Genomic DNA, 21187 nt, shown 5'->3' with positions numbered 1-21187 from the left:
GGTTGCAACGTCGAGCTTTGCTTTGAGGTTTGCCTGGAAGTTTCCTCTCGCTTCTTCTGACTGCAGTTTTCCAACATTGAACCTCTTTCTGGGGGCTTTATTGTTCCTGGGCTTTGGCTTGAAGTGAAGGTTGAGCTTGCAGCGAACCAGCCGGTGGTCAGTGTGGCATTCCGCGCTAGGCATGACCCTGGTGTGGAGCACATCTTGTTTGTCACTTTCTCGCACCAGGATGTAGTCCAGGAGGAGCCAGTGTTTGGATCGGGGATGCATCCAGGTGGTCTTAAGGCTGTCCCTCTGCTGAAAAAAGGTGTTTGTAATGACAAGCCGCTGTTCTGCGCAGAGCTCCAACAGCAGGCGCCCATTGTCGTTGTCATTGTCATTGTCATTGTCATTGTCGTTGCACTTGCCGACGCCAAACTACAGGGGAATCACGTTGCTCTCCATTGCAGGCAAAATCTTCACTAGGATTCTACTAAATAGAATAATACCTAGTGTCGCTGAGAATATTCTCCCAGAATCACAGTGCGGCTTTCGCGCAAACAGAGGAACCACTGACATGGTCTTTGCCCTCAGACAGCTCCAAGAAAAGTGCAGAGAACAAAACAAAGGACTCTACATCACCTTTGTTGACCTCACCAAAGCCTTCGACACCGTGAGCAGGAAAGGGCTTTGGCAAATACTAGAGCGCATCGGATGTCCCCCAAAGTTCCTCAACATGATTATCCAACTGCACGAAAACCAACAAGGTCGGGTCAGATACAGCAATGAGCTCTCTGAACCCTTCTCCATTAACAATGGCGTGAAGCAAGGCTGTGTTCTCGCACCAACCCTCTTTTCAATCTTCTTCAGCATGATGCTGAACCAAGCCATGAAAGACCCCAACAATGAAGACGCTGTTTACATCCGGTACCGCACGGATGGCAGTCTCTTCAATCTGAGGCGCCTGCAAGCTCACACCAAGACACAAGAGAAACTTGTCCGTGAACTACTCTTTGCAGATGATGCCGCTTTAGTTGCCCATTCAGAGCCAGCTCTTCAGCGCTTGACGTCCTGCTTTGCGGAAACTGCCAAAATGTTTGGCCTGGAAGTCAGCCTGAAGAAAACTGAGGTCCTCCATCAGCCAGCTCCCCACCATGACTACCAGCCCCCCCACATCTCCATCGGGCACACAAAACTCAAAACGGTCAACCAGTTTACCTATCTCGGCTGCACCATTTCATCAGATGCAAGGATCGACAATGAGATAGACAACAGACTCGCCAAGGCAAATAGCGCCTTTGGAAGACTACACAAAAGAGTCTGGAAAAACAACCAACTGAAAAACCTCACAAAGATAAGCGTATACAGAGCCGTTGTCATACCCACACTCCTGTTCGGCTCCGAATCATGGGTCCTCTACCGGCACCACCTACGGCTCCTAGAACGCTTCCACCAGCGTTGTCTCCGCTCCATCCTCAACATCCATTGGAGCGCTCACACCCCTAACGTCGAGGTACTCGAGATGGCAGAGGTCGACAGCATCGAGTCCACGCTGCTGAAGATCCAGCTGCGCTGGATGGGTCACGTCTCCAGAATGGAGGACCATCGCCTTCCCAAGATCGTATTATATGGCGAGCTCTCCACTGGCCACCGTGACAGAGGTGCACCAAAGAAAAGGTACAAGGACTGCCTAAAGAAATCTCTTGGTGCCTGCCACATTGACCACCGCCAGTGGGCTGATAACGCCTCAAACCGTGCATCTTGGCGCCTCACAGTTTGGCGGGCAGCAGCCTCCTTTGAAGAAGACCGCAGAGCCCACCTCACTGACAAAAGGCAAAGGAGGAAAAACCCAACACCCAACCCCAACCAACCAATTTTCCCTTGCAACCGCTGCAATCGTGTCTGCCTGTCCCGCATCGGACTGGTCAGCCACAAACGAGCCTGCAGCTGACGTGGACTTTTTACCCCCTCCATAAATCTTCGTCCGCGAAGCCAAGCCAAAGAAAGATATATATATATATATCATTAAATCAAGAAAAGTGTAATTGGAAAACAAATTCTCCAAGGTGTAACTTGACATAATTAATTGTCATGCTGGCTGAATTGTAAACTAGCATTTTGCTCTTATTGAAGCTTTCCAAATTTTGTCAAAAGTAATGATGGTGAGGTAGTTGTAACCTCCTGAGCTTCACATCTTAATTCACAGGCACAATGTCTTGAGGCTTGGATTCCAGACTGCATTTGTCCAAACACCTACATTCTTCACTGTCAAGATGAAATTAAAGAATTATTCCTGCCCACAGAAATCTTAAAAGCAATATGAAAGGAGTAATTTTGTTTCAAAAGAAAATATCTGTAGGAGAATTTTAATCGCGCAGGATCACACAAAGATAATAATTGAATAAGAAGTTTGTACTCACTTAACTCATACCTACTGGCCCACATCATGATGAATGAACAGTTAAAGTTTCCAGGTCCTTCAAAAAAAATGTAAAGATTCCATTATTGTCATGTAATACTACATTTAGAATGTAGCATACATGAAATTCTTTAACTTTGTCTACCGTAAGGAAGACAGAGATTTGCCACTTTGTCCAGTGCCCGTCACAAACTTGAGGCCACAGCGAGGCCTCATTACAAACTTGCAATCTCTGGTTTTCAAGACCTGTGCTCTAACCACTGAGCTATCGTAGCCTCATAAGAAACAGAGGTAGGAATAATTCTCTACTTGCCTACTGTCAGAAGAAGAAAGCCTGGCAGCACAGTGGTATAAATAATGGACCTGCTGCTCAGAGGCTCCAGTGAGCCGCATTCAGTCCTAACTGAATTGTCTCTTGTGGAGTGTGCATGTTCTCTCTGTCACTACAAGAGTTTACTCCAGGTACTTCACTCCCACATTCTCCAAAAGGCTTTTTTTTTTAAGTTGGTTGCTTAATTCACCGCTCATGATTAACCCAAGCAGGTAGGTGAGTGGTACAATCTGGGGTAGGGTTGGTGGGAGAGTGGGGATTAGTGTAAATGCTTGCATAATGATCAGATTTCTCTAAAGCAGCCGTTGTCACAGCACATTTGAGTAAAAGTCTTGTTTTCTTTTCACCTCACATAATATGAATTTTTTTTTGTGTAGCTGGTAAACAGAAATACGGAAGAAATCAAAACCTGATTGTTTCGCAGGGAAGGGGTCCTGCAAACTGTAAGCAGAGTCCTAGAGGGGCCATAGACAAAGAAAAAAAGTTTTGAGAATGGCTGAGCTAAATGGTCGATTTCTGGAAGCTTACATTTTACTTAGAAGGTGTTCTTGATATATTGATGACTGTACGTCACTGGTTTTGTTAACATTAGGCCAGCTGCTATTTTAGAATCATAGTTTCTGGCTATGTGAAACACCAAACCTAATGGTTGAAAATATAAGATAAGGACAAATCAAGGTAGGACATATATGGTAAATGGTAGGGCACAGAAGAGTGCAGTCGAACAGAGATCCCTTGGAATTCAGACACATAATTCTCTGAAAATGGATAGGGTCATAAAGAGAGCTTTTGGCACATTGACCTGCGTAAATCAAATTGAGCAGAGAGTTTGGAGGTTATATTGAAGACAGTTCCAATTGAGACAATTGTCCACGCACCGTAGTATGTACAGAAAATGCTGTATATACTCAGCAGGTTAGGTAGCATCTGTGGAGAGAGAAACAGAGTTAATTTTTCAAGACAAGAATAACTTGCTGTTTTGACAAAAGGTCGCCAACCAGAATCATTAACCGTATTTCCATGGATGCTGCCTGATCTGCTCAAGGTTTCAGCCCCTGCAGTTTTTGTATTTCTAAGTAGATACCCAGTTGATGGAGGCTCAAACGATACTGAGATTGACATTCTTTAAAAGAGATGCAAGTTCAGTGATGATAATAGCTGGATGGGTAAAAAAAAACTCTAATAGGTTGGTCAGGCAAAACCATGCTGACTTGGACCTACCCTGTCATGCATCTAGGTATTTCATCACCTCATCCTTGAGGATCAACTCTAATATCTTCCCAACCACCAATGTCAGACTAATCAGCCTATAGTTTCCTTTTTTCTGCCTCCCACCTTTCTTAAAGAACGGAACCACATTTGCGACCTTCCAATCTCTGGAATCTCTCCACAGTCTATCGATTTCTGGAAGATCATCACCAATGGATGTACAATCTCCAAAGCCACCTCTTTCAAAACTTGCAGATGCACCTCATCCAGCCCGGGAGATTTATCAATCTTTAATCTGTTTAGTTTGCCTAGCACAATTTCTCTAGAGAGGGCAGGCAGTTAAGAAAGTTGGCTCTCTGATAGGAGAAGGAAGGAAAGTTGGTGGGGAGCTAGAAGGAGGGGGACAGAGTGGTGAGGGAAAGAGAGGGATCAGGGGAGAGGTTAACAGAAATTGAAGAAGTCGATATTGATGCTGTCTGATTGCAGACTGCTGAGATGGAATATATTGTGAACCCCCTCCAACTTGGCAGGCATGTCAATATGGTGATAGAATTAAAGAGGTACGCAGTGAACTGGGATTTCACTGGTAGCGTGTTGTGCCTCCTGGCTCCACCTTCATCTTCTCACATATAACCCTGGTTTCCCACCTAAAACCAGAACCCTTCCAAAGACTGCTATAAGCTAATAAAAGTGCTTGTTCTCCCTCCAGTCCTGAGAGCTTCTATTCGTGCTACAATTTTATTAGGTTATTCCCTAAATGATAGAAGCACTACTCAAGCCTGGTCCGTTGCTGATAGACCCTCTGTCCCCTGACGCAGCTGAGGTGTTCACATACTGGCTAGACTGGTTCCAGGCCTACCTGAACAGGACCAGAGATGTCTTCCACATTGAGGCTGTGAAGGCTCGGTACCTGAAGTCACAAAACGAGGTCCTAGAAAGGCACCGACTCGGTCTACATCACCAATGGCCAGGAGAGACCATCGAAGACTCCCTGCTGGATCTGAGGATGCTTGCCAAGAAGTGTAGGTATGAAGCGGATATGGGCCGCATTCGTGAGGAAGAACAGATCCGGGACACTCTAGTCATGGGGGTCTGCTTGAGGTACATGAGGCAGTGACTATTCGAGTTGGGTAATAAGGACCTGGCTAGACACGTTGAACTGGCCAAATCATTGGAACAGGCCAAGTTTGACAATGAATAACTCAAAGCCAGCAAGCTCACTCTCCCAGGTGACCCCCTTCCAAGCACCTGCTGCTCCCACTACCCCAGCCCTAAAGGCTGCTGCTTCCTTTGCTAGGGAGGGCTTTTACTTTGGCAAGAGCCAGCACCCCTGATCTCGTTGCCCATCTAGTCTCAGTGTGTTCCAACTGTGGAAAGAAAGGGCATTGTGCGAGGATTTTCCATCCAAGTGAAAAGCCGGGGAAGTCCATGGGCTGCAACGTTCCCAGATCCAAATCAAGCCCTAAGCTGTCTGCCCCCAAATTCACCTGAAACTACTTGCTACACTACATGCTGACAGAGGGTGGGAGTGAGGAAACGGCCCAAAAGGGCTTGGTGGCCATCTTGCTGCGATCCAAATTCAAACTTGGTGCCACCATCATCAGAGGAGGAAGGAGGGCGGCCATCTTGACGCGCCAGGAGGTCGACGCCATCTTACCCATGCAGGACAATCCAGGATGGTGGGGGGGCCACTTGAGTGAGGAGTATGGAGTCTCCGGGGACCTTGCCTAGATAGTGCTAGATCAGGACAGACCTCACCAGCTCAGCAATTCCACAGTGATTGTGAAAATAAATGGACATTCCACTAAATGCCTAATCGACACAAGCTCTACTGAAAACTTCAAAGATTCACAACCTAAAGATGTATCCTTCCAATTGTTGCATATTCCTTGCATCTCATTCACATTCTACGCGTATTCAACAACGTTGCATTGTACATCCGTCGTTTGGGAGGGGGACGGAATTCTGTAAGATTCATCTGTATGTACTAGACGAACTGTGTGCTCTGTTCTTGTTGGGTCTAGACTTCCTGTCACCTTAAAAGCGTGACTTTGGAGTATTCTGGTCCCCTCCTCCCGTAATGGTTCGGAACGGTGGGCCCCTAAAATCAGAACTCACATGCAGCCTCTCCACACTAAATGTCGACACTCCCACCTCTCTTCCCGAATCTGTCCTCGGACTGCAAACCTATTGCTACCAAAAGCAGAAGGTACAACACAACAGACCAAGATTTCATAAAGTCTGAGATACAATGTCTTGCTGGATGAAGGTATCATCGAACCTAGCACCAGCCCATGGAGAGCTCAAATGGTAGTGGTAAACGGGGAAAACTAGTCCAGGCTAGTAGTTGATTATAGCCAAACTATTAATCAGTACATGCCCCCTCCCTCTAATTTTGGACATGTTGAAGGATATTGCACAATATCGGGTCTATTTGACCATCGACCTGAAAGCTGCTTATCACCAGCTACCAATCCATTCCGAGGACCATCCCTATACGGCATTTGATGCTAATGGTCATCTCTATCAATTCTGGAGGGTCTCTTTCGGTATCACTAACAGGGTTTCTATCTTTCAAAGGCAGATGAACAGAATGGTGGATGAGTATGGGTTGAAGGCTACCTTCCCCTACCTCAATAACGTCACCATCTGTTGCCATACCTTGGAAGACCATAACACCACCCTTCAAAAATTTCTCCACACCTGAACCTCACTTATGTGTGTGTTCAGGACTAAACATCTGGCTAGCCTTGGCTACGTGGTGGAGAATGACATCATTGGCCTGATCCTGATAGGATGCGTCCCCTGTTAGAGCTCCCCGTTCCCAGGACCACACAGGCTTTGAAGAGATGCCTGGGGTTTTGCACAGTGGATCCCTCAATATGCTGATAAGGTTCACCTTCTCTTAAAAGCCACTAGTTTCCACCACTCGGCTGAAGACCAAATGACTTTTAACTACCTCCAAAATCACATTGTGAAACCGCCATGCATGCAGTGGACGAGAATGTACCTTTACAAGTGGAAAGCGATGCTTTGGACGTAGCCCAAATCCACCTGGCAGCTATTCTAAACCTGGCGGGCAGGCAGGTTGCATTTTTTTTCTCAGACAATTACAAGTCCATGAGCACTAGAACCCATCTGTGGAAAAGGAGGCTCAAACCATTGTAGTACCCTTGAGCCATTGGAGACACTACCTGGCTGGTAGGAAATTTACGCTCCTCACTGAACAGCGCTCGATCTCATTCATGTTCAATAATATCAAGAAGGACAAATTGAAAAATGACAAGATTGCTAGGTGAAGGATCAAGCTCTCCACCTTCAAAGCGTCTGTCTCCCTCCAGTCGTGAGAGCTTTTATTCGTGCTGCATGGTGAATGACATGTTGAATTTCTCCAACACTTTTATGTACTGCCCTAGACCCCAGCATCTGTAAATGTTCTTCTTTGCCTCCAACAGTTAAAAAGCAATTTTGTACATTGAATCCCCCTCTTACAGTGGACACATAAACCCACAATCAGTTACAGTTATGTGTTAAGTATGATAAGGAGCAACATTTCTGGTTATTTCTTATATGGCCTTAGCGAGAATAAATGAAATAAAATATGGCATCCCGAAGGATGCCTGTGCCCAATATTTCCTTTATTCTGTGGTGACATAAAAAGCCGTTGGCTATTTATTCAATGTGACAATCTATCTTCAAATGTGCTCATGGTGGTGTTGACAATGAATCATAAATAAGGTCAAATTTCTCCCTTAATTACAATGAAAAAACAGAATTCAGTGGCTTAATGACATTAGGACAAAAATGTAGCTGATTACATTTAGTCGTGGGCACTTAATTCTTTTCTCCCTTAAGCTCTACGTAGTTGATGAAAGTCATTATTAGAATAATCAGCTAATCACAGACCCAAAATGAAGAATTTATTTCTTCAATACTCTCTTAATTGAAACCTCCCTAGTGAATGCTGTCTGATGATTTCATTTTGTTTGCTTTTTATTCTTTAAACAGGAAAATGCATGCGCTGCTCAGTTTCATTGACTCAATGTGTCAAAAATGTGGCTCGTTCAGGTCTTCACTGAAATAATTAAGAACTTCCATTGCAAGAAGGAGGTGGAAGCTTTAGAGAGGGTGCCAAGGAGATTTACAGGGTGTTGCCTGGATTGGGGAAGATGCCCTTTAAAGCAAGGCTGACCAAGCTGGAGCTTTTTCTCTTTGGAGCGATAAAGGACGAGAGGTGACTTCATGAAGGTTATCAAGATTATGAGAGGCATCGATCGGGTGGACAGCCAGCACCTATTTCCTGGGATAGCAAATAACAGAGGACATCTGTTTAAGGTGAGAAGATGAAAATTTAGGGAAGAAGTCAAAGATAATGAGTGCCTGGAATGCATTATCAAGTGTGGTACTGGAACCTGATACAATCGGGACATAGAGATGTAAGAAAGATAGCACAATATGGGTATAATGTAGGTTGTTTAAGTAGGTTGGATCAACATCATGGTTGTAGGATCTGTACTGTGCTGTAATGTTCTATGTTCTAATTTTTGCGTCCTATGTTCTATGTGAATTAGGAACCCGATGTGTGCAGAGAAGATTTACTGAGAGGTTGCCCGGACTTCAGGAACTGAGTTACAGGGAAAGGTTAAACAGGTTAGGATTTTATTCCCTGGGGGATAGAAGAATTAGGACAAATTTGATAAAGGTATTTAAAGTTACGAGGAGGGATAGATTGAAGGTAAGTGAGATATGAGCCAGAGGACATGGGTTAAGAGTGAAAGGGAAAAAGTTTAGGGGGAACTTCTTCACACAGAGAGTGGTGGGCTACCAGCTGAGGTGGTGAATGCGGGATCAATTTTAACGTTTAAGAAGAATTTCGATATATACATGGATGGGAGAGGTATGGAGGGCTATGGATTGGGTGCAGATCAGTGGAATTAGATTTTAAAAAATGGTTTGGCACAAAGGGGGCGAAGAGGCCTGTTTCCGTGTTGTACTGTTTTCTGCTTCCATGTTTCCATGATTAATGCCCCACCATTCATAATGGCTACCTTAGGGCCCAGCCTCATTTTCCTCCATTACTCTACTAATTATGTCTAATAAATTAATTGCAGAATAATATTTTGATTCTTCAGTGTATCAAGTCTTAGACTTTTGATAAACTTAGTATCATGTAAAACTCTGCTATGTGCACCCATGTCTCAGTGAATCTTATGTTTGATCTTTGCTGACAAGCTTCAGGATAAACAGAACCTGTTTTAAAATTCTCAACTTTGATTCTAAATCCCCTCAAAGACATATGCCTCAGATGTAAAGTGGATACTTTATTTGTCTTTAAAGATATAGATCGACTTACTGCAACTTAACCTATTTTATATGTCTTTTTTATATATATAAGCTCCAAGGGGGGGGAGGGTAGTAAGGGGTGGGATAATTGGAAAGAGTGTCATGGGGGGTAGATTTAGATTTTATATTTGTATTTTGTAAAACTTCAAATAAATTTTTCCAAAAAAAAGACGTACGCCTCCTTTAGGTTTCTCGGAGGCATCTGCACTCTTTCAATGTAGGTTTATTTATCTAAGCCATGCTTAATCTCTCCACCACTGGTGGCTATATATCCCAAGTTCCGAAATTCCCTCTTAGAAATTATGGACCTCACTGCATTTATGCAACGTATTAACCTTTTGGACCTCACTTTAGATCACTTGCTCCATCTTCTCATGCTTTAGCGTCACGACTTAGTTAATGTTGTGCTTGCGAAGCAGTTTGCCACATTAATGGTCTCTATGTGGATAATCAGTTGCTGAATTGGTAATTGCCATCCAAATCACCCCTGTGTATTGTTTCATCCATACGCCCTCATTATTATTGTTCTTCCTGCAGTGGATTTGTGGAGTTTTCCTCCTTTTGACATGATGAGAGAAGTTCTTTTGGTTTTTTTCTCCTGCATTTTCTCCGCCATTTAAAACCTGCTTTCTGCTGAACTTCGATGAAAGGTCTCCCTGAGCCTGATTGAGTTGCTTATTAGGGTGCGCGGTCACACAGTGGCCAGGCTATCCATGAAGCAGTTGGGTCCATTCTGTAAGCAAGCAAATAACAACTATTAGTGAATGTATATTGCACATGTCAGAGAATTGTAATGTAAGGAAGACATGTAAATAACAATAAAAAGGCGTAGAACTATTTACAACTATGCAAATAAACAAATCACCAATGACCATGTGCAAAAGGCACAACACAGGGTGGAAAATTGTTCAGATGCTCCAGCAGCTGGAGGATGGAGAAGGAAGAAGGTGGTTGAAATGTCTCATCCGTGTGGAGGATGCTGTCATTCCGCTGTGGTGGCGGGGAATAATACTGCCTCTGGGGTACAGGAGTGCGGAACAGTCATGCAGGAGCTTGGATGCTGTGGTGCAGGAGCTGCCATGAGTGCAATCAGGTCCTGCACAAATGAGACCTGATACTGCACCTCTCACTGAATGTTCTTAAACATGTTGCCGAACCCCTTAATTTCACCCAACGGCTCCTGTCAATCAAGGCTCCCATACTGCCATCACTGCATCCTGCATCTCTCCTCAGCTGCTCCTCGTGGGCCCTCTGCATTTCCAATTGAAGGTGCTCCCTCTCCACATCCTCATGGTCCTTTGCCAGTACCAAGTCCTTCTTTTCCTTATCTCCCTTTGCCATCACCTGGGCCTTTTCTGCAATAGAGCTCAAGGGACATCAGCGAGAAGATTCTTTATGGACAAACACACTCACACACAAAAAAAACAAACGAGAAATAAATGTTAATCACGGAAAAAGATTACCTGGTCGGCGGTGAGCTGCAGATTCACCGTTTTTATTGCCGGCCTCTGAGTCCATGCCGTTAGGGTCTCTGGCATCAGCATTGCTGCTGGAGGAGGGAGACACAGCTGGAACAATTTCAGGGAAGGCTGGATTATCCATATTAATCAACTGGGTTTGCAGAGTGGCTTGTGCCCCAAACGGAATTGCACAGATCAAAATATATCTAATCCAAATGCCCTCTAACATTATGGTTGTTCATCCGATGGGTATTTTTTTTTCTCAAGCTTTTCAACTTGCTTGTTATCTGCCTTGTCCCGAGCAAAGACACAGTCTCTAAGGTGCTGTGGCTAGCATTTCCAATATCAGACCATCCTTTACCGTCCCAGTTATGTGTCACCTTATTTCTTGTGAAGCAGGGTAAGGAGCTTGCAGACCTCTTTGTCTCCCCCAACTTGCAGACATCGTAACCATTAGCTACTGCCTGCTATTTTAAAACTCTTAAATTTCCCGCTGATAGGTCGCACACATAACACATCATCATACCGTCACATTCCTCTGCGACCTGGTCCCAGAATGGCGGATCACCCTTTTTTACACAGAGTTCGATTCGGCGCTGTGACTACTTCTGCTGCCAGCTTAAAAGCGGGATTGGAATGACCCCCGCCCCCCCCATTCCATGTTCGTACATTTTATGCAGAAGGCGTAGTGCAACAAAGGCGCAAAATTCCTGCATCAAAGTGGCTGTGTAAAAGGGGTTTTTGAATGAGCCACACGGAAACTGGAGCTGTGAGGTATCTAAAGCACATCAAGTAGGTGTTTATCTCAAGAATCTCTGGAGAATCTCACTGCACTCAAAAGGATGTTGAGGTTTGTTTCTTTGTAAGCAGAAGGATAACAGCAGTGATTTAAAGGCAGTCTCGATTTCAACAGTTCGGGTGTGGGTTTTGTCTCCAATTACTTACATGCATGTATACGCTTATCATTGTGAGGTTTTTCAGTTGGTTGTTTTTCCAGACTCTTTTGTGTAGTCAACGAGATAGACAACAGACTCACCAAGGCAAATAGCGCCTCACAGTTTGGCAGGCAGCAACCTCCTTTGAAGAAGACCGCAGAGCCCACCTCACTGACAAAAGGCAAAGGAGGAAAAACCCAACCAACCAATTTTCCCCTGCAACCGCTGCAACCGTGTCTGCCTGTCCCGCATCGGACTTGTCAGCCACAAAGGAGCCTGCAGCTGACGTGGACATTTACCCCCTCCATAAATCTTCGTCCGCGAAGTCAAGCCAAAGAAGAAAGAAGACTTACATGCATGCAATGGGAGTACATTACATCTGACAAGAGGGCGTCTGCATATTCAGATGTCTTTGTGGGGAATCCAGACACCCAGAACAACCCTCTTTTACACCACATCTGCAAGCATCCATATTACTGTACGTGACCGGTTCTCACTTGTAGAAACTAACTGTTACCCCCATAATTCCTGAAGGATATCAACCCCCACAAACAATCTCTCAGACTACGCTGACCATCAAACACCTGTTTACCCTAATCCTACATTAATTTTTATTTTTCCCACATTGCTCACTGGAGCAATTTGAAATGAAATAAATGACCAGACAACATATGTTTGGCAGGAGGGAGGAATCGCACGCAGTCACAGGGAAAGCATGCAAACTCCACACAGACAGGACTGGATTTCAGCATTTCCTGGCACTGTCAGGAAGCATCTCGGCCTGTTGCACTGCTGTGCTCTTGTATTTTTGTCATTCAATCATGGTTGTTTGATTGAATCCTCAACAGTTTTCATTGACTGTTTCTAGGGCGCATTTCAAACCTCTGACGGGCACACAATATATCTTTTTACTTCTGATACTAGGCATTCTAGACATGATCACAGCTTTTATCACGAAGTGCGTGTTGGGAAACCTTGTTCAGATATAAACTTAATGTTGGCTCTCAATACAGTGGAGTTAGTAACTAATTGCATTGTACTCAACATTGGTGGTCTGAGAGTGATTTATTGATTTTATGTTATTCCTTCATTCTCAGTGATAGACAAGCAGACAGCTATCACATCACTGCCCTCAGAAACATGTTATTAAACAGAGATGGTGATTGCTTTGAGATGATGAAAAATTCAACACATAGGTGTAGAGTTTCACTTCTTTCCTCTTGTTTAACACTGCTGACGGACAGAGCAATGCAACAATGCCATGCTAGACCTGAATTATGGGTAAAACTTAGTTTTAGAATGATCCCGGTTTCTTAAAAATTGTTTAAAATTTAATCAGCTCGGCTTTGGCATCAGTCTCAAATATGGACACAACCCTGGTTGTAATTGGGTGAGATTACTGATGGTACTGTTTCCTGAAGGCTTTTCAAGTTCAGTTCCTTAAATGGGTTCTGCATTAGTTGCCCTTGGGCTAAGTGGGCTACATGTTCCGGCAGTGGCGCTCATCCTTTCCTTATGATGTAGAACAAGCTCTCTCTTGCTTCTCCCAGCTCTTGGAACAATCCAATCAATACCGTTCCCCTTACATCAAACTACCCCTAAACCACCCTTTCCAATTCTTCTACCATGCCCAAACATGAGGGAGTAAGTTATAGTATTCAATGAACCTGATGGGGAGCTTGTCTTCGGAACATCAGAAGAAATCAGGGGAAACACATCCAATCACAGGGAGAGCTTGTGCCTTATTCCAATTCATTCAGAAAGTTCCGTTTTGTTACCCTGCAGCTGCTTCGCCCATCTTTCTGTCTCTTCGTTTGAGAGGTGTTCAATCTGTCTCCCTCCGCTGTTTCATCTGACACAAATCTGCTTTGCTCTGATATTATTTTCAGATATCTTTCAGTGGTCCACTTACTGCACCTCTCCACCGGCACGCGAAATTTCAGACTCCGCATGAACTTGTGATATGTGTAAATTAATTGCCGATGAAAATGAGAGCAGTTACCTTTAATTTGCTCAAGGAGTACAAGAGAGTTTAATATGTATAGTGATTCGTAACTATTTTTACTACATGGGTTGGCATTGCGTAGAACAGTTGGCAGTAGAATATGTACTGATGAATTAACGAAGACTGGGAATTCCTATCACTTTGCCTTGCTCTGTTGCAGGCTTGGAGACGTTATCTCACCTGAATGGAAATAACTGCTCAATTAATTTTTTTGTTCTAGCTTTATCCATGATTCCAATGTAATTGGAAGATTTTGTTCCGATATACTCAAAGGCATTGGATAAATATTTGGGAAGAATCATTCGTATGATCAGCAGTGTTAGGAACATAAGAACATAGGAACATAGGAATAAGGACATAGGAAGTTGGCCAAAAATGGCCCATCAAGCCTGCTCCGCCATTCAATACGATCATGGCTGATCTAATTTATGACCTAACTCCACCTACCTGCCTTCTCCCCATATCACCTAATTCCTCTATCATGTAAAATGTTAGTGTATTAGTTTGAACTAGTAGAATGGAATTAAATGGATAGCTCTGTCCAATCCATGGTTGGCAAAATGACCTCTTCTGCTACTGAACAAATAGATTGAGCAGATATTCACCCCTTAGTGCATTAAATATTAATGGCTGTGTGCTGTATACCACCTTGAGAAGACTAAAGTGGAGCACTGGCCATTTTGCACGTCACCAAGTGTAGATTTTTAGCCTTATCCTTTCATAATTCTGCTGGACCCTGCTGTGTGTGGGCTCTTGGAATAAATTAATTATTTCCCATAGATGAGATAAGACCTTTGCCGCATGGCAAAGTGATAGGAATTCCAAGTTCGCATTCAAGCAGCAGGACATACTTTACGGCATGCGTGGAGTAGCCTGTGCGTTCACCAAAGTGTGTTGTATGTGACTGGATGCCGAATAATGGGAATGGCATCATTAAAACAGAAGAGATAAGGTAATCCATGACTTTAAGAGTGTAGAAGAGATACACATTCTCATCACCAGGGAAATAACAGTGGCAGCTCCTTTGCCAAGAACACCCTGCAACACTCAGTCTTCTCATTGTCTGGGGTGTCTTGAGAGTGTGGCATAGAAATAGATTCTGCATTCCACAAGCTGGAATTATGCATCTTAAGCAGAAAAAAGGCCCGATAGTCACCACAGTATCGAGGATTGAGTTCAGGAGTTGTGAGGCAATGTTGCAGCTCTATAAATCTCAGGTGAGACCACACTTAGAAAATTCTGTTCAGTTCTGGTCACCTCATTACAGAAAGGGTGTGGAAGCTATAGAGAGGATGCAGAGGAGATTTACCAGGATATTGCCTGGATTGCAAAATGTGTCTTGTGAGGCAAGGTTAGCAGAGCTAGGGCTTTTCTCTTTGGAGAGAAGAAGGATGAGAGGTGACAATAGAGGTCTACAAGATTGTGAGAGGGATAGATCAGCAAGACAGCCAGCAGACTTTTCCCAGGGCAGGAGTGGCAAACACCTGATAACATCTGTACAAAGACTGATTCCTCCTGCATTGAATTTGCCCATCGTTATTGAATGAAGATCTACCGGGACCAATGCCTGAAGAGGACGCACAAAATCAGTGAACCAGTGCAGACTCGAAAGGCCAGCATGGCCTGTTTCCGCTCCATAAATGGTTATATGGTTATATGGTTATATGTACAGCACTGTAACAGGCCCTTCTGGCGAACAAGGCTGTGGTGCCCAAATTCACTGATTAACCTACAATCCTCATACATTTTTGAAGGGTGGGAAGAAATAAGAGAACCGGGAATACCTATGCAGACATGGGGAGAATGCACTAATTCCTAACAGTCAGAGCCAGGAAAAATCACATCGAAATGTGGAGGAAATCAGCTGGTCTTCTCCATGTCTATGAGAGACAAAGATATATCACTGAATTTTCGGGCTGGAGCCCTTCTTCAAGGAATAAGCCAGAAGCAGGATATCTCAGAAAGTCTCAAAATTCATACAAGGTTAGCTGGGGGAGGAATCCAGACCAAATAAAGGTGTTAACTGGATATGATAAGGGACAAGATAAGAATTTCTCACGTTTGTGCAAAAGGAGATGGGATGGAGAGATAATGATAGGGAAAGGCGACAGGGGAAGAAGGGGTCGGAATTTAACGAAAGCGAGAAAAGTTAATGTTAATGACATCTGGTTTGAGGGTTCCCAGTCGGAAGATGAGCTGTCATTCCTCCAATTTGTGAGTGGTCTCAGTCTTGCAGTGCATGAGACCATGGAAAGACATGTCAGCAAGGGATTGGGATGGAGAATTGAAATAGGTGGCCGGTAGGTGATCCATGTTATTACGGCAGACAGAGTCAATGTGCTCATCAAAGTGATCTCCCAGCCTGCATCCAGTCTCCTTGATGTGTTGCACTCACAACTACACTAACTGTGAAATAAAGGGAACAAAAAAAAAACTGCTTTCATTGTCAGAATGTTGAAAAAGAGGGCACAAATATGTGAACCAAAGTTGAAGGAAGGCATTTTTAACAAACATTAATATTTATAATTTAGAGAGCAAATTCAACCATGGCTTTCAAATAAGAACCGGGTAAATACTTAAAGGAAAATCATTTGCAGGGTCACATGGAAACTAACAAAAAACGGGACTAAATGGAAAGGTGTGAATGGCTATCATGAATTCAACAGGCTGAAGGTCTCCTGAAGCTGTAAGAACTCCATCTTTCTTCAGTAAAAACACAATGCGAGAGAAACTCAGCAGGTCAAACGGTATACAGCCATTCCTCAACTGCGCCCAATTGAGCATTGTCCGATCGCAGATACGTCCAAGGTCACCATCAGGGATTAATAATTTTTTTTAAAATTTACATGAATGTGTACTCTCTCTATTTACTATAAAAAAGGCACACTGTACTGCATAGCATTTTTCTAGTCTCGATAGCATCCAGCATCCAGCATCCAGCATCAAATCATGCCACATGTGGTTTCTTGTGTGATCTCATTGGCTAAATTTTATCTGAAAATATATAGTGCATCACGGTCCCAAAGCAAGCCTCAAGCAAAATAAAGGAAGAACAGGTGTGCCATCAGTTTGGAAGAGAAGCTAAAGGTGATAAAGCAACATGGAAATGGTTTTAAAAAAAGCAAGTGCTCTGTGAATTCTTTTGTTATTATTAATTTTGTTGAAGATAATACTGCACCCTGTGCTGTACATTAGGAGAAGAGTACTGTGCAGACCATACACTCTGTAGCTGCCCTCGCTTCATACTACACATCAGCGCCAGTCATGTTACATGCAATACGCATTTAGCATTATTACCTGTGCATGTATATTTTTATAGGTACTGTATAGTATTTACATTTTATTGACTATGGTATTTAGACGTGTAAGTATAATATAGAGGTTTAGGTCAATATGTATGTGGGTGGTGGCATCTTATGTTGTACAGTACTCTTGCACTTCAAACTCATGGGTGTCAACATCTCCGAGGATCTGTCCTGGAGCCTCCACACTGACATAATCATAAAGAAGGCTCGCCAGCGGCTATATTTTGTGAGGTGTCTGAGGAGATTCGGTACATCACTGAAGACTCTTGTGAACTTCTACAGGTGTACCGTGGAGAGCATTCTGGCTGGTTGCATCACCACCTGATAATGGAGGTGTCAACTCTCAGGACAAGAATAGAGTCCAGAGGATTATTATCTCTGTCTGCAACATCACAGGCACAAGGCTTAACTCCATCGAGGACATCTACATGAGGCAATGTCTTAAAAAATCAGCCTCTATCCTTAAAGACCCCCACCACCCAGGTCATGCCCTCTTCACTCTGCTACCACTGGGAAAAAAGGATCGGGAACCTAAAGATGAGCACTCAATGGCACAAGAACAGCTTCTTCCCTGCTGCCGTCAGATTCCTGAATAATCAATGAACCGGTGCCTTACATTTCATGCACTATTTTTTGTTATAGTAATGTAAGATGGTTATAATATGAATGTTTGCTCAATTTCATGACTTGTTCATGACAATAAATCCTGATTCTGATATTTCACCTAGAATGATTGACTTATGCCCATATTGATTTATGTCCCCACTTTAAGAACATAACCTGGATGCAAGTCAATGCCTGGCTGTATATATAGCAAATATAAAGACACATAACCAATGTTTCGGGCTTGAGCCCTTCAACAAGGTGTGGAAAAATGTTGGCAGGTGTGCAAATAAAAAAAGTAAGGGGAGGAGCATGGTTACAAATATGGGAGGTAATAAGTGGAGAATGGATGGAGGGCACAGGCGCAAACAAATAGAGAGGGAAGGGGATGCACCCATGAGGAGCTCATCAACTTCATTCATTTTGCTGCCAACTTACACCCCAATCTTAAACTTATATGGTCCATCTCTAATCCCACTCTTCTCCTTCTGGATCTCCCTGTCTCCATCTCCAGTGACATATTTTACAAACCCACCAACTCACACAACAACCTCAACTACCCTTCCTCAGATCCTGTCCTCAGCAAGCATTCTATTCCCTCCTTGCAATTCCTCTGTCTCTGCCACAACTGTTCCCAAGACCAGGTCTTCTAGTCTGGATCATCTGAAATATCTGCCTTCTTCCAGAAACGTGACTTCCCCTCCACCACCACCATCCCAGCCCTCACTCTCATCTCCTCCATTTACCACTTATCTGCCCTGTTCCCCTCTGCCCTGCCTCCCTGTGCTGTACATTAGGAGAAGAGTACTGTGCAGACCATACACTCTGTAGCTGCCCTCGCTTCATACTACACATCAGCGCCAGTCATGTTACATGCAATACACATTTAGCATTATTACCTGTGCATGTATATTTTTATAGGTACTGTATAGTATTTACATTTTATTGACTATGGTATTTAGACGTGTAAGTATAATATAGAGGTTTAGGTCAATATGTATGTGGGTGGTGGCATCTTATGTTGTACAGTACTCTTGCACAACAAACATAGGATTTCCCTTGTCCTTACCTACCACCCCACCAGCATCCACATCCAACCATCCAACACATAGGATCCCACTGCCAGACACTTCTTGGTATACTCAGCCCCACCGCTCCCACCCCAGCTCTTCCCCTGTGGCTGCTGGAGATGCCACACAATGCCCATACCTCCATCTTCACCACAGTTGGGGGCCCAAAACAGGCCTTGGGACAGCATAGTTAGCGTAGGGGTTAGTGCAATGCTGTTACAGCGCTAGAGATCGGGATCAGGTTTGAATCCTGCACCCTCTGTAGAGTTTGTATGTTCTTCCTGTGTCTGTGTGGGTTTTCCTCAGGGGCTCAGGTTTTCTCTCTACATTCAAAATGTATCGTGGGTGTAGTTAATTGAGTGTAAACTGGACAAAAATGGCCAGTGCTATATGTCTCATTTTTTTTTTTAAATCTTCAGGTTGAGCCCTGTCTTATATGATGATACCTTAATTCATATTGAGGACATTTTCATGTGGCACGTGCATGGAATTTTGAATGCGGATGTGGTGGTGACAGGTAGCACTGTGGCCTTCAAGACAGAATGAGATAATCATGGTCCAAATAGTTCCCTCTGTGCTGTAATTATTCTGTCATTCTATATTTCTAATCCCCATGAGGAAATTGACACAAGTTATACCTGAGATCTAATAAGAACTTCACGTCTCACTCATGAAGAATGTGAAGAAACCAATTTGGGCAGTTATATTGGGATTGAATCTGCCTTTGGTTTATGTTACAACATTTCTTGGAAGATACAGTATTAATATCCTTACGTACCTGTAGGAATACATAAATAATGTAGAACAGAAATCAACCATCTGGTCTAACCAATTCAGTCTAATATTTATTTAAGTCTGTCAGCATTATTCTCTCTTCCCTTCTCCCTCAGGTGCTTCTTTATACTTTAAATGCATTTAAACAATTCTCCTCATCCTCGCTTTGAGACAGCCTGTTTCTTCTCAAGGAGCAGATGTCTCTCTCTCTCTATTTATTTTCGGTGACTGCACTGACCTGTGACTCCAGAATGTTGCCCCTCCTGATGAGTAGCCGTTCTCTCTGAGTCTGCTCTATTGATAACTTTCAGAGTTCTAAATATCTCCATCAAGACACTCCTCACATCCCCTTTTCAAGGCAGTACACTCCTTCCTATGGGGTCGATGTTCTTCGACTAATTCTGGGAGGTTTCCTTTGCGATCTCTTCAGAGGTGCAACATTTTCTTGGTAATATGGTAACTAGCATTTTGCACACCACTTCAAAGGATGTTCAAGCCAAGACTTGAAAAAGGTTTTATGTGATGACTTGTTTTTTCAATTCTATTCACCCACCACAAATCTTCACTTTATTTATGGAATTTAATTGTAACTATTTTGAAAAGAAAACCCCCACAGTTTGTGCAATTGTGTTCTGATCTCTCTGTTCCTCCACCTCATCTCTGGCCCTATTTCCCAAATAATACATGACCTTATCATCTTCTCTCAAATGTAATCCTTCGCTCTGCACTGCAACACTTTTGCTAACTACTGTCCATTTTGCAAGCTTTCAATTTATAAACTATTGCACCTCAATTTGCATTCATTTGCAAACTCTGGGCTTCTGCTTGGACTCCAAATGCTATCATCTATATGTTATGAATAATTATGCGACCCACAGTGCATGTTGCAGAGCCCCAATTTCTGTCATATGCCACTTTCAATAGTGACTCTTTGATGGGGATTTTGGCTTTCTGCTTTGTTATTTATTCTGTGATTATTCACACTATGACCTTATTCATTAATCTGTTATGTGCTCCTGGTTAAATTACATCGACTATGCAACTCTTACCAATAATCTGTTGTCACATCAACGAATTAAATTAGGCTTGTCAACCAAAGATTTCCAAAGTGATATCCACACCAACTGTTCACAGTGACCTTTCTAATTTTGACCTGCTTTTCAACACCATTAAAGATTTTTATAGTTTATCCTCCTTCTGATGTGATGCTGGTTGTTCCGGAATATGCAATGCATTTTCTATTCTTCCTCTTTACATCCAATATTAATACTTCTCATTTTGATGGCTGTAAAACATTCTTCTATTGAAAAGTGTGTGGACTGGCAATTAGCCCAGCAGTAAATGAAGGAGCCAACTGCTCTAAGACTGCCCAAAGTTTGTTCATATTTGACAATTGAAAATAGGCTTGATATTCTGTTACGGAGTCCGCAGGACACCCAAAAAGCAGCAGCAATAGATAAGCACTACCACACAGGGTTATTTAAACAAAAGTAGTTTTTAATTATATTTGAACAAGAAAACAGAATTAAACTCTAACTTATTACTTAACCTACCTAACCCACTTAATCCCCCCCCCCCTCACCCTAATACTAAGCGCAGGTGTATGTAGTTATATTTAAGATTAGAAAAGTTCTTTGGATCACAGTCCAATCTCACTAGTTGCAGGCAATTCTTGTACTGTGGACAGAAGTTAGCACTGACAAAGTTCACCAGTCTTTGGTGCTTAACAGGTAACCACTCAGGAGGGTTCTTGC

The sequence above is a fragment of the Narcine bancroftii genome, chromosome 2, assembly GCF_036971445.1.
Source record: "Narcine bancroftii isolate sNarBan1 chromosome 2, sNarBan1.hap1, whole genome shotgun sequence".
Classification (NCBI taxonomy): Eukaryota; Metazoa; Chordata; class Chondrichthyes; order Torpediniformes; family Narcinidae; genus Narcine; species Narcine bancroftii.
Note: the sequence above shows the minus strand (reverse complement) of the source record.